Source organism: Pinus tabuliformis, chromosome 9, assembly GCF_031772625.1.
Source record: "Pinus tabuliformis cultivar Carrire ecotype Pingquan chromosome 9, CPIR1, whole genome shotgun sequence".
Taxonomy (NCBI): Eukaryota; Viridiplantae; Streptophyta; class Pinopsida; order Pinales; family Pinaceae; genus Pinus; species Pinus tabuliformis.
In genome coordinates, this window is record NC_142307.1 from 933,290,506 (window position 1) to 933,302,654 (window position 12,149).

General features: G+C 39.5%; 1 protein-coding gene across 2 annotated transcripts in view; it reads left to right on the forward strand.

The window, feature by feature from the left end:
* The first annotated feature begins 1,140 nt into the window (after positions 1–1,140).
* Positions 1,141–12,149, forward strand: part of RPC14 (RNApolymerase 14 kDa subunit) — a 171,599-nt gene continuing 160,590 nt past the window's right edge. The window contains exons 1-2 of one of the 2 annotated variants that reach the window (XM_089439707.1): positions 1,141–1,306; positions 1,583–1,644. The gene's annotated coding sequence lies outside the window, so the exon portion shown is untranslated. The remainder of the gene's footprint in view (positions 1,307–1,582; positions 1,645–12,149) is intronic. The other variant, XM_089439706.1, reaches the window with a different exon arrangement.

Sequence of the window (12,149 nt, forward strand, 5' to 3'; positions counted from 1 at the left end):
AGGACCTGATCATAATAAGTATATAAATTTTCTTGTAACCAATTATATTTATATTTATTTGGTCTTTTATATAAAATTACTAGACTTGGGTATAACATTAAAATGATTATCTTGTAATATATATTTCTTTCCAACTTTTAGAGTTCGATAAAGGAAGAATCATGCAAATGATTGAGCTCCACTGATACGATAAGATCATTGCTCTTAATCAAATTGAAAACTTCCCCAAACTCTTTCCATGATTCTATTTGAGAACATAATTGATCCATTCTGCATCGATAATGCTAACTAGAAATAAAATGTATGAGATCTACCTCTCCAATTTCAATAAGGGACAAAATTAGTAATCTAGAATCTGTAATATGTATATGAAGTAGAATCAAGGACTTTATATCCATTATTTTAATAGGAATAGGATTTATAAAAATATATAGCTATATCTAGAAAACAACACAACACATGCAATAAATAAATAAATATATATATATATATATATATATATATATATATTAGTTGTAAATAATCAAAATCCTCGAAACAATATATTTCGTCTCACATATTTTCAATAGATGAATCAAAACCCTAAATGACTCACAACATATAATTGAAATAACTAAATTTATAATATAAATGTACAACAACCAAACCTCTAATTACGCCGTAAGGCGTTCCCTCTGAGAAAGACATCCCTAAAATGTGACGTGTGCGATCCTGAGCCATTGATTCTGTGTGTTAGATGATTGGGGTGTTTTCTGCCGTTCGTTTAATTGTTTTTTTCATAGAAAAATGGTTTTTTTCCCATAGTAATGGGCCATGATTCCAATAATTAGAGGGATTGTCATCATGGGGTGATAAGAAATTTAATATTCCAAGAAGAGGAGGTAGTAGTAGATTCTAAATAAATTAGCAATGCAATAACATAAATGTTTGCAACAAATTTAAAGAGATCCACCTTGTTGAATAATGCATACACTACATGGATAATGGATTTCCGCACTTTATGCCTTAGGGCGTTTTCTTTGCAACATCTGGTGCAAATGCTAGTTATTTAATGACCAAAGTTCCTTTTAATTTGTTGGAATTTAGATGTAAAGGAGGAAAGTAGATATTTAAAATTTGGGAAAATATATTTGTATAAGTCCTACCTCCTTCCTTATTTTGTATAGCATGGTTTTTGAGCAACTGGATTTTTAGAGACACCCAACACAATTTTTCTTCACTCGCGCAGCGACAGAGGATAGCTTAGGCTCGAAGATCTGTTCATCTGTAGAGTACGGCGGCGAGGACAGTTTGAAGAGGGCAAGAGGTAAGTGAATCGTTCTCTGTTTTTTTCTTTCTTTCTTTCATGCCATTAAACAGAGAAGCTAAAGCACCCACGCCTCCGCCTCCACCGCCACCCAGTTCTAATTTTGGTCTACTTTCCATTCCTCACTCCAGAACCCACACCCTGTAAAACTCCAACTCTCCTTGTAGAGTCGCTGAAACTGGAGAAATTTGTCAAACCACGCGTATTGAACAAGTGTATTATTTTTCTAGGGTGTCTTTCCTTGTATGCTATAATATAAATGAACGACATTTTCAGGTTGTGGGTTCAAATAAATAGAATTGCTTCTGTCAGTAATGGAGAGCTGCAATATAATTTAGGTATGTGATTGGATTTTGTATGTTAAAAGCCTCAATATAATGGATACTGGGACTTCTTGACGTGGTTTTGCCTTAGCATTAAACTTCAAGTGTTCTTGGAATGGGTTTAAAGTATTGTTTTTGCATGTAGTGTTATTTCGAACATCTCAACAACGAAAAAAACTAAAATGGTATATGCTGGTTCCCTTTGTTTTGGGATCAGTTTACTTCTCGGCTTTTATTAGTAATGGCAAGCTGCGGTAGAATATAAGTATGTGTTTCGATCCTATGCATTTGCCATTAAAAACCTCAACACAATCGGGCTTCTTGACGTGGTTTTTATGGAATAATAATTAAAGCCTTCTCATAATATTGGATATATTCGGTGACAATTGATTTCTGTTTCTTTTGGGAAGTTTGCATGTAGTGTTGTTGAAAGTTCGCAGGTTTCTTGTTGAAATTGAGTCTCTGCCGTTGTTTGCATACTTACCCGATTCTACTTGGCAAATTACTTGGTGAGGCAAATGGGTCAAGAGTTCGGCCTGGCTCGAGAAAATACTTGGCTCATTCGTAGACTACTGCTGTGAGTTTTTTGTCGAGTCAAAGTTTTTTGACCCATCAATGACCTGCAAGTACTTGTGGGTTAAAGCTGCCCTTGGTGAGCCAACTTATTGAAGGCGAATTTGACTCGCTGGCACTTTGTAACGGCTTGCCTAGGCCAGGAAGCTGGGTTTTGACGCACAAGTTTAGGTCAAACCTGGGAGTCTGGTGGCCATGGTTGCTTGCAAATTTGTTTGTTCATGGTACAAGCTTTTCTCGCAACTTTTTTTGTTTTTATTTTTTTAAAACTGGCTTCCTCATAGCATGATGTGGTAAACGCAACTAACATCATTCAATTTGGAATCTTTGGCTAAGAGGCCACAAGTGGGGGTATCTATACCACCAAAGACATCCGTGACTTGAACCTGGCCCCAACTGCTGTTGTGTATGCTGATGCCTATATGATCATGAGCACAAACATGAGCTTGTAATTGGAGAGACTTGAACCTGGGTGGGGTGCAATACCAGTACTTCAGTTTTCGGTGACTCTCAAGCCACTATTGACCCTCTCAAACTTCATTTCAGGTTTTTACTAAAGTATTTGAAAGAACCCTTTTATGGTTGTGCTTTTAATTGTTTGCTAACTTGTAAGACCATACATAATTCTCAGTTTCATCCTATCATTTTTGTTGTCCATGAACAAGCGAAGCACCACCAGCATTTGATGTTTATGCTATTAAATTCAATTGTCGGCTTCACCATGAAGAATTGTATTCGAACTTTGGGACTCCATGCAGAGGAATGATGTCTCTTTACGGCTATTTATTTTTTGAGCTGTAAAATGCAATGCCCAGTTTGATTTCTTTTTAATTTTCTTCATGTAGTAGTTTAACACTTTCTAGCCTTGAAGTTTTCAAAGGCCTGGTAATTGCTCTTTATAGTAAAGGATTATTTTAAAGGATATAGTGTAACCAGCATGCCATCTTTAAATTACACGAACTATGTAATTATGGCCAACTATGAAACTGAACCTGTGACTGTTCAAAACTGTAATTTCAGTTTAAATTCATACTCCCTGAAAATGCACACTGATTACTCTATAGCTGGAGCTTATTATACTTGAATTTCAATTTTGGAAGGGCTTGGGTTGCATTACACTTAAACCAACATATCTCTCGCAGGAAATCAAGCTTTTAAATACATATTTGGTCACCATATGGTTAAAAAAATGTTGGGTTCTCATCAAGTCATTGGTAGAATGAATCCACTGTCCAAGTTGGAGACATGAACACGTGTGCTGGCCCAGATGTTTTCCACCTTTGAGACAGTTTTCATGTATGTAATCATTTCGACATAAAGTCAGATGTGGACTTGTTGAAAAACAATTCAGTCATTGTTTAATGTTGAATATGATAGTTTACATGGATAATTAAGTCTGGACAGAAACCCATAGGTTAAAAAAAGTAGTGCAGTATGCGTTGGTTATATATATTTGGAAATTACCTTTCTGCAGAAGTACAGTATTTATGGGTCATGTTGCCTCAATATCTCACAAGAGCTAGACCCTAATGCAATAATGAGGTGGACTGCCATTGTCACCTCAGCAATTTGCCTCTTACTTTCTAGTGGAATTTTATCACATGGGAGTCTTCCCAATTTTCACCTATAAAGGATATTCTAAGTCAATTGGCTCAAGGTGATATGTGTGAGAAGCGCTAAGTAAGGCACTTCTTAGATGGACAAGGGCACAAATTCCCTATGTATGGGAACAACGTACCACAAACAAAGCCTCTAGAAAAATGTTTGATACCTAGGGTTTCAAGGTGCAGTTCAGCAATGGAGTATCTAGGCATACAAACATGAAGAAAAGGTTTGCTAATGATGAAATCAATAACAAGAGATGACAAATCTTCTAGGTAAGCCCTAAATAAGACTGGGGTTTTCTAGGGCACAAATTGCTTAGGTGGATGACGTAAGCCCTAATAGGGCAAATTTCACCATGTGAAAAGCTAAATTTTGAGTTTATGAGATCAATCAAATTGAGATCAAGCCAAGACAACCTCAACGTCTTCCTTGTAAAGGCCCTAGTCGAATTTGGCCCTAGAAAATCAAGGGTTTTGATCACAGTGACTTGATTTTCGTATTCTTGATAATTACTTGTGAATTATATGAGTTGTCTTATTACTTCTTAGATGTTCTTCTTATTCATCAAGCAATTATACAATAATTCCAGTATGCAGGAAAGTAAAGATCATAGAAACACAATACACAAGACAAAGATTTACCTTGGGAAAACCCCTCTTATAAGGGAAAAACCCAACAATCCTTCGTTATACCAATGAGCAATATCAAAGTCAGCCTTGCCACCCAAGATCAAGTCAAGCCCTCTCCAAACCAGGCCTCTCGAGTCCAAGTCAAGCCTGGTCAAACCTTCCCTAGCAAACCCTAGCCAATTAGCTTCAAATTCTGGCACGATGTTGTAGTTCAACCTTGCAACTAGTAGAGAAAAATTTGGACTTGCAGTGGACCCCAGAAACTCGGCCCCCAACAACAAAAACTGCCTCCCACACGTGTGAACTACTGGAGAGAGAAATTATGTCAAAAACATAAAATTTCTTCTTCTCGAGTGCATAAAATCTTACTTCTGTCTACTTGATTCCTTGTCCTCTTGAGCTCATCCTCTTTCTTACCTTCATATGGTTGCAGTAGATGTCTCCAAGAGAAGAATACAAATTGTGCTAATGAGGTCTAAAGGCCTCTTATTTATAGTTGCCCATGGGGTTCAATGTGGTGCCACTTGGGGTCTTGAGCCTACATGATGGAGGAGAGCTGACTTGATCTTCCTGTGGACTTATATTTTACAAAATAAAAATTCATTTTCTTTTCTTCCGACAATGTCAATGGGACTTGTCTCAAATACAAATAAATTTTCTTTCATATGTCACAATGGGACATATTACAAATATAATTCTTTTGATTCAAATATCAATTCTTTTTCTTTCTTTCTTTACAATAATCAATAAAATGATATTATGAAGACCGAACCTAGTTACATTTTCCAACACTCCCTCTTAACTAGGGAGGTATTCATAATGACTTATCCAGATATTGTCATCTAAAGGAAAGGATTGCATATTGATAAGCATCTTCATCACAACCAACATTATCACATGACCAAGGCCTTGTCATCATCATAACAAGCTCTATCTCTCCACAAAATCAAAGCACATAATGCTAGGAGGCCTTCCTTGCCTCTCTTCTCAATCAAGCCACATACTCTACCTAGGATTACTGAGTATGTCTAGCTCATAGGATCCTTCCCAAATACTATATCACTAGGAAATACCAGTTCTCTTGGACCAAACATGTCCACTCATAAAACCATTTCCTATCATAGTATCAGCTGGGAACATTTGTCCTTCAACCATTCTTTCCATGTCAAATGTACTTGACTTACGACGGTTAGACTTGGTCATAGTACAAGACACTAGAATGTCTATCCAAGATGCTTGTTTAATCTCTCATTCTCCATATCCGTGTTCATGCATCTGACTTAAGGTGGTTAGTCCTGGCCAAGTACATGACAAATGGAGAACACCATCTCTCCCTCTCATCCAAGGAGGATACACATACTCATTCCCTATAAACCTGGGAGGAGCTATATCCTCTCTCCCTCTCAACTAGGGAGGAGTCAAACCCTCACTCTCTTTCAATCTGGGAAGAGAAACACCCGCACTCCCTCTTAACTAGGGGGAGACATCCACAAGCCCACAACTTGTTCCAAAAGCTATTAGTTTATCATAGCTTCTTGGCTCCAAATCACATATCATCGTCATGTGCCTCGACCCATCATCAAACTTGGTTCTTTCAAGCCCCTTTGTGAGCATCATGGTTGAATACAACACATCCTGTCCATCATACAGTTTTTCCAGGAGCTATCCTGCTTCTTAAGTCTTCCTCTGATGCATCAGAAACCTGTTAACCATGGCCAATTCTCAAACAAAAGCAGTCAATAATGTCACAACTATCAAACAATGCATGTATCAACAAATAATCAACCAACTGTATATATCACGATGGACCAACAATAACATAGCCTCTCTAATAGATTCTACCATCTATTATCAACCAAGTTTTCATCGGATCTTGATTCCATGTACCATTGTACCTAAAGCTCAACTTAGTACACCATTCACCCTTGAATCAAGGGAATGTCATGTCCCAATAGGCTTCTACCAAGCCCCAAGTTCAGGTAGCATTATATCATTCCAAGATCCTTTGTCAAGCCCTGAAAACCAACATTCATGTCACATGGCTTTCCAAGAGAAGCCACCTCCCTCTTGCTCTCAGATTCTATGCAATGTAACCTGCAACTTCATAAAACTATTATTTACATCATTCCAAGAGTTAAGGTTTCCAAATTTCATTAGTCCATGTCTTGCTCAAACCCATTCCAAGGTTTCCAAGGCTTCCTCTTTGGCCTCCTTTCTTACTTGCTAGGGTTTAGCCTAGACTTTCAAAAACCTTCCTTTATTCTTTCTTCTTTATCTTCTAGGATACATCTTAGACTTTCTTAAGTTTTGCTTTGCTAGGAAACAATCTAGTTTTTTAGAGACTTCCTTTCCTTTCTAAGCTATCTTAGTACACAACTAGATATGTAGTAGGAACCCAAGTGCCAAGATATTGACTACATCAAGTCAAACATGTAAGATGAATAATACACATAAAGGTTCATAAACAATTATTATAGCCAAAGAGGAGCTTGCCCTATCTTTACATGGATCATATGTCACAATACTAGATCCCTCACAAAATGAGTTTCTTCTTGATCCTGTACTAGACCAGTCATAACTGAATATTCAACCAAATCACATTCAACAAATTATACAGACCCTTAACATCTAGATTCAAATTCAAATTTACGAGGAGATCTACTTATTGAAGCTCCATGCACACGCCTCTGCAAGTTAGCTTTCAAGCAACAAATACAAGATCTCCAATCTCAAAGTCATTCATCAAGAACAACCATCTTGACTTCATCATATCACAACAAGTACATCTTACATACAATAGATATAGGATCTCTAATTTCAAAGATATACCACAAGAACTAACAACAAGTACATGCATCACACTTGAATCATACAATGGACTCATACATGACTTTTCTTATTAAGGGGATAACAGATATGCTCTCACACACACAATACTTTGATTCACATGTCAGAACGAAGATAAACTGTTAAATTTGGACAACTAGGTCCAAACTCCATGTTCTGATGCTCAGATTAAGAGGCTAATATTTTTGTTGGATTCCTCTTTCTGAGAGGTGTAAAATCCATATAAAAATAGTCTTAATCCGATGAGCAGAACTTATATTTTGAATTTATTATTCTTAATAAATTATATGTGCAAAGGTCAGCCAGTTTTGTAATGTAGGCTCACATGCCCAACAGATGTGTCACACACCCTCATTGATGGATATATATATACAGGAAAAGTTGGAGAGAATTCGATCACAACACAACTCACATCTTCCTCTCTCATCCTAAAAAGTACGAGCTACCTGGAGGACGAATTTCAGCCACACGTGGGAAGGACGAAGAGGATTTTTCTGCTGCTAGGGTTTTGCAGAAGTTTGATCAGCGTTGACTTTGGTCAACGCTTAGTCCAAACAAGCTGAAAACTTGTGGGAGGTTCGATTTTTGAAGGCCATACTACTTGGCACAAAAATCGAGGTCAAAGGGTTGATCGTTTTGCTGCTGCGTTGACTTTTAGCTTGCTGCCCCTGCGTTGACTTTTCAGGACAACGTTGACTTTTGTAGTACTGACTTGGGTTGACTCATCTACTGGTTGGAGGGTTGTTGTGACACATGCTGGGCTGGCTGACCAAAGGAGACTTTGCTGGTTGAAGCATCCTGTTGACCGCCGAAACAAACACATACATTTTTCTTGTTTCTGATTTGTCTTCTGTAAGATCTGCTTATATGTTCTATCTGCATTTTGCTTATCTACTTGTATGATTGCTGTGAGAAAAGTGAAATTGCTCTTAGCATAGAACATCTTCAAAACTTGACATGGTATCAGAGCTGAGGTGAAGACAAACTCTATCTATAGCAATCATCATCGAAGGAAATGGATTCCTCTAAGCTTGAATTCAGGGAGAATGACAAGCTGACTGGAAGTGATGACTTCCATGCCTGGAAGATGTTATTAGATCTCAAATTAGAAGATCATGATCTCCTAGATCATGTGACAGGGAAGATTCAAGAACCTCCATCAAATGCCTCTGCTGCTGTTAAACACAAGTATAAGAAGGAAGAAATCAGAGCAAAACTGCCGATCAGGGAATCCATAAATAAGAGTCTGGTTGCCTACATATCTGAACTAGGCACATCCAAGGAGATGTATGACAAACTGATACTTATGTTTCGAGTAAACAATGTGAACCAAGTGCTATTCCTCAAGAACAAGTTGAAGAATATGAAGAAGGGCCGAGACGAGTCTATTCAAACTTTCTTTATGAAGTTGACCGAAACCAGGAACAATCTGCTAGCTATTGGGGAGACAATAGCTGATCGTGAGATGGTTCTCACCGCACTTGGAGGACTTCCATATGAATGGCAAGTATTCACAACTACCATTCTCAACAATAATACCATCCCTAACTTTGATGAGCTTCTGTCTAGATGTATGCAAGAAGAAACAAGGATGAAGGAATTTGATAATGAAAAAAATGCTGCCTATGTTGCTCATTCCCGAAAGAAGAACTCTGGTGGTTCCAAGGACAAAGGAAGGACTAAGACTCAAAAGAAGAAGGGTAAATGTTTCACCTGCCATAGGACTGGACACTATGCTAGAGAATTCCCCTTCCAGAAGAATTCTCCCGATAGTGACGACAACAACAACAACCGAAGGAATGGGAATCAAAGAAATGACAAATCCAAAGGAAAGAGGAAGGCTCACTTTAAAGGAAACCATCCACCTTCTAAAAGGACCAGAAATACCAGGTATGAGGAGTCTAATGTTGTTGATAAAAGAAATGAGTATATTCTAATATCTGCTCTCTCAGCTGCATCTCCGCCCGACACTATGGATGTCTGGCTAATCGATAGTGGTGCCTCAAGACACATCACCGGATTCAAGGAAGCACTTTCTGACATGGTTGAAAGGGATACTAATCTAGAAATTATCCTTGGGGATAATGCCACTTATCCTGTGAAAGGGACCGAGACTGTGACCCTCCACTTGTCTCAAGGACAAGTCCTCCATCTACAAGCTGTACTCTATGTACCCAAATTGAAGAAGAACCTTGTGTCTGTATCTGCCATGGAAGACAAAGGATTCAATGTAACTTTCTCTGATGGAAAGGTACTCATGTGGAAGAAGAGCTTCAAGGAAGCTATCTCAATTGGTTTTAGAGTTGGTACACTCTACCAGGTTGGAGGGAGTCCGTTGGGAGCTATGACTTGTGATACTATCCGTCAAACCGAACTATGGCACCGAAGATTTGGACACCTTCATTACAAGGCTCTTCCCGAAGCAAGGAAGGTGGTGACAGGGATGCCTGATTTTGGAAATAATCATAAAGGTGTATGTAAGGGCTGTGCTGAAGGAAAACATACAAGGGGACCTTTCCCCTCAAGTGTCACAAAGACATCTGAGATATTGCAACTGGTCCATTCTGATCTTTCCGGTATGTTGCCTGTAACATCCCTGGGGGGATGTTCTTACTATATGACATTTACTGATGACTTCTCTCGCAAAACCTGGATATACTTCTTGAAGAAGAAGGATGAGGCTTTCATGTGGTTCCGTACCTTCAAAGCCTTGGTGGAAAATATGACCGGAAAGAAGATCAAGATTTTGAGGACTGACAATGGCACTGAATATGAGTCAAATGAGTTCAAAGACTTTTGCAGAGAAGCTGGCATTAAGAGGGAGACTACCACTGCATATACTCCTGAGCAGAATGGTGTTGCTGAACGCAAGAATAGGACTATTGTGGAAGCTGCCCGTGCCATGCTATGTGACCAGGGTCTTCCAAAGTTTCTGTGGGGAGAAGCTGCAAATACTGCTGTGTACATTCAAAACCGATGCCCTCATTCCGCTTTGGACTCCAAAACTCCCGAAGAGGTTTTCTCTGGTAAGAAACCTGATGTCTCACATTTTAGAATTTTTGGATGTCCTGTCTATTTTCATGTGCCGAAAGAAAAGAGAAGTAAGCTGGATGCTACTGGGAAGAAAGGAATGTTTGTGGGCTACAGTGAGACTTCTAAGGCATATAGAGTCTATGTACCTGGTCAAAGGGAAGTAGAGATAAGCCATGATGTCACTTTTGACGAAGATGCTTCCCTGAAGAAAGTAGTAGATCTTCCTAGATCTGAAGAAAACCATGAAGAAAGACCTGGAAATCTGGAAGAACCCCAGGATGAGACTATGCCTGATGTTGAAGGGCCAATGGACCCTATTGATCCTTCCCCTTCTCTAGGAAAGAGGCCATCATGGCTCAGGGACACCCTTGAAGATGCTGAGGGTCATGCTGCCCCAAGGGGAACATTCCGAGAAAGCAAGAAGTCGTGTAGATACCAAGGGTATCTAGCTGCCATGAGTACTATTATACAATCTGAACCTGAATCTTTTGAAGAAGCCATCAAGCATCAAGTCTGGAAGGATGCTATGCATGAAGAATATGAGGCTATTATGAAGAATGATGTCTGGGATGTGGTCCCGAGACCGAAGGACAAATCTGTTGTCACTGCTAAATGGCTCTACAAGATTAAACATGGATCTGATGGGAGTGCTGAAAAGTTTAAGGCAAGATTTGTTGCCCGTGGCTTCTCTCAAAAGGAAGGAATTGACTATGACGATATATTTGCACCTGTGGCTCGATATACCACCATCCGATCCATCATAGCCCTTGCTGCTACGCAAGGATGGAGTCTTCATCAGATGGATGTCAAGACCGCTTTTCTGCATGGTGCAATAAAGGAAGAGGTGTATGTAGAACAACCTCTGGGATTTGAAGTTCAAGATCGAGACACTTATGTCTGCAGGTTGAAGAAAGCCCTCTATGGGTTAAAGCAAGCACCCAGAGCTTGGTATGAGAGGATGGATAGTTACTTGATGAAGCTGGGCTTCACTCGAAGCAATGCTGATCCTAACCTTTACTTTAAGGTTGAGGAAGGAAAGCCTCTCATTCTAGTGCTGTATGTGGACGACCTCTTCTTGACAGGTGATGACCCTCTCATTCATCAATGTAAGAGGGAGCTTGCTGCTGAGTTCGAGATGAAAGACCTAGGACTGATGCACTATTTCCTAGGCCTGGAGGTCTGGCAGAGACCTGGAGAGATTTTCCTTTCTCAAGGAAAGTATATTGTGAAGCTTCTGGAAAGATTTGGGATGGTGGACTGTAAGTCCGTGTCGACACCAATGGAACTCAACTTTAAGAAGTTGAGTGGCAGCGCTGCAGGGCCTATCTTGGCCAATCCTACTGAGTATCGTCAACTCATAGGAGCTTTGATGTTCTTAGTGAACACCCGTCCGGACATATGTTTTGCAGTGAATACTTTGAGTCAACAGATGGTTGAGCCTCATCATTTTCACTGGGTTGGTGCCAAGAATCTTTTGAGATATCTTCGGGGCACGATAAACCATGGGCTGAGATACACTGCCGGGAGTGTGATACTCCGGGGATATACTGATGCCGATTGGGCTGGCAGTGTGGTGGATCGTAAAAGCACATCTGGATGCTGTTTCAATCTTGGTTCTGCTTCGATCTCATGGATGAGCAGGAAGCAGAAGTCGGTGGCTTTGAGCACCGCAGAGGCCGAATACATTGCTGCTAGTATGGCCTGTTGTGAAGCAGTTTGGTTGAGGAAGCTCTTTAGTGAGCTGTTCCAACATGTGCTAGATACCACTGTAATACTCTGTGATAATCAGAGTGGGATTCGTATGACTGAGAATCCTGTGTTCCACGACCGATC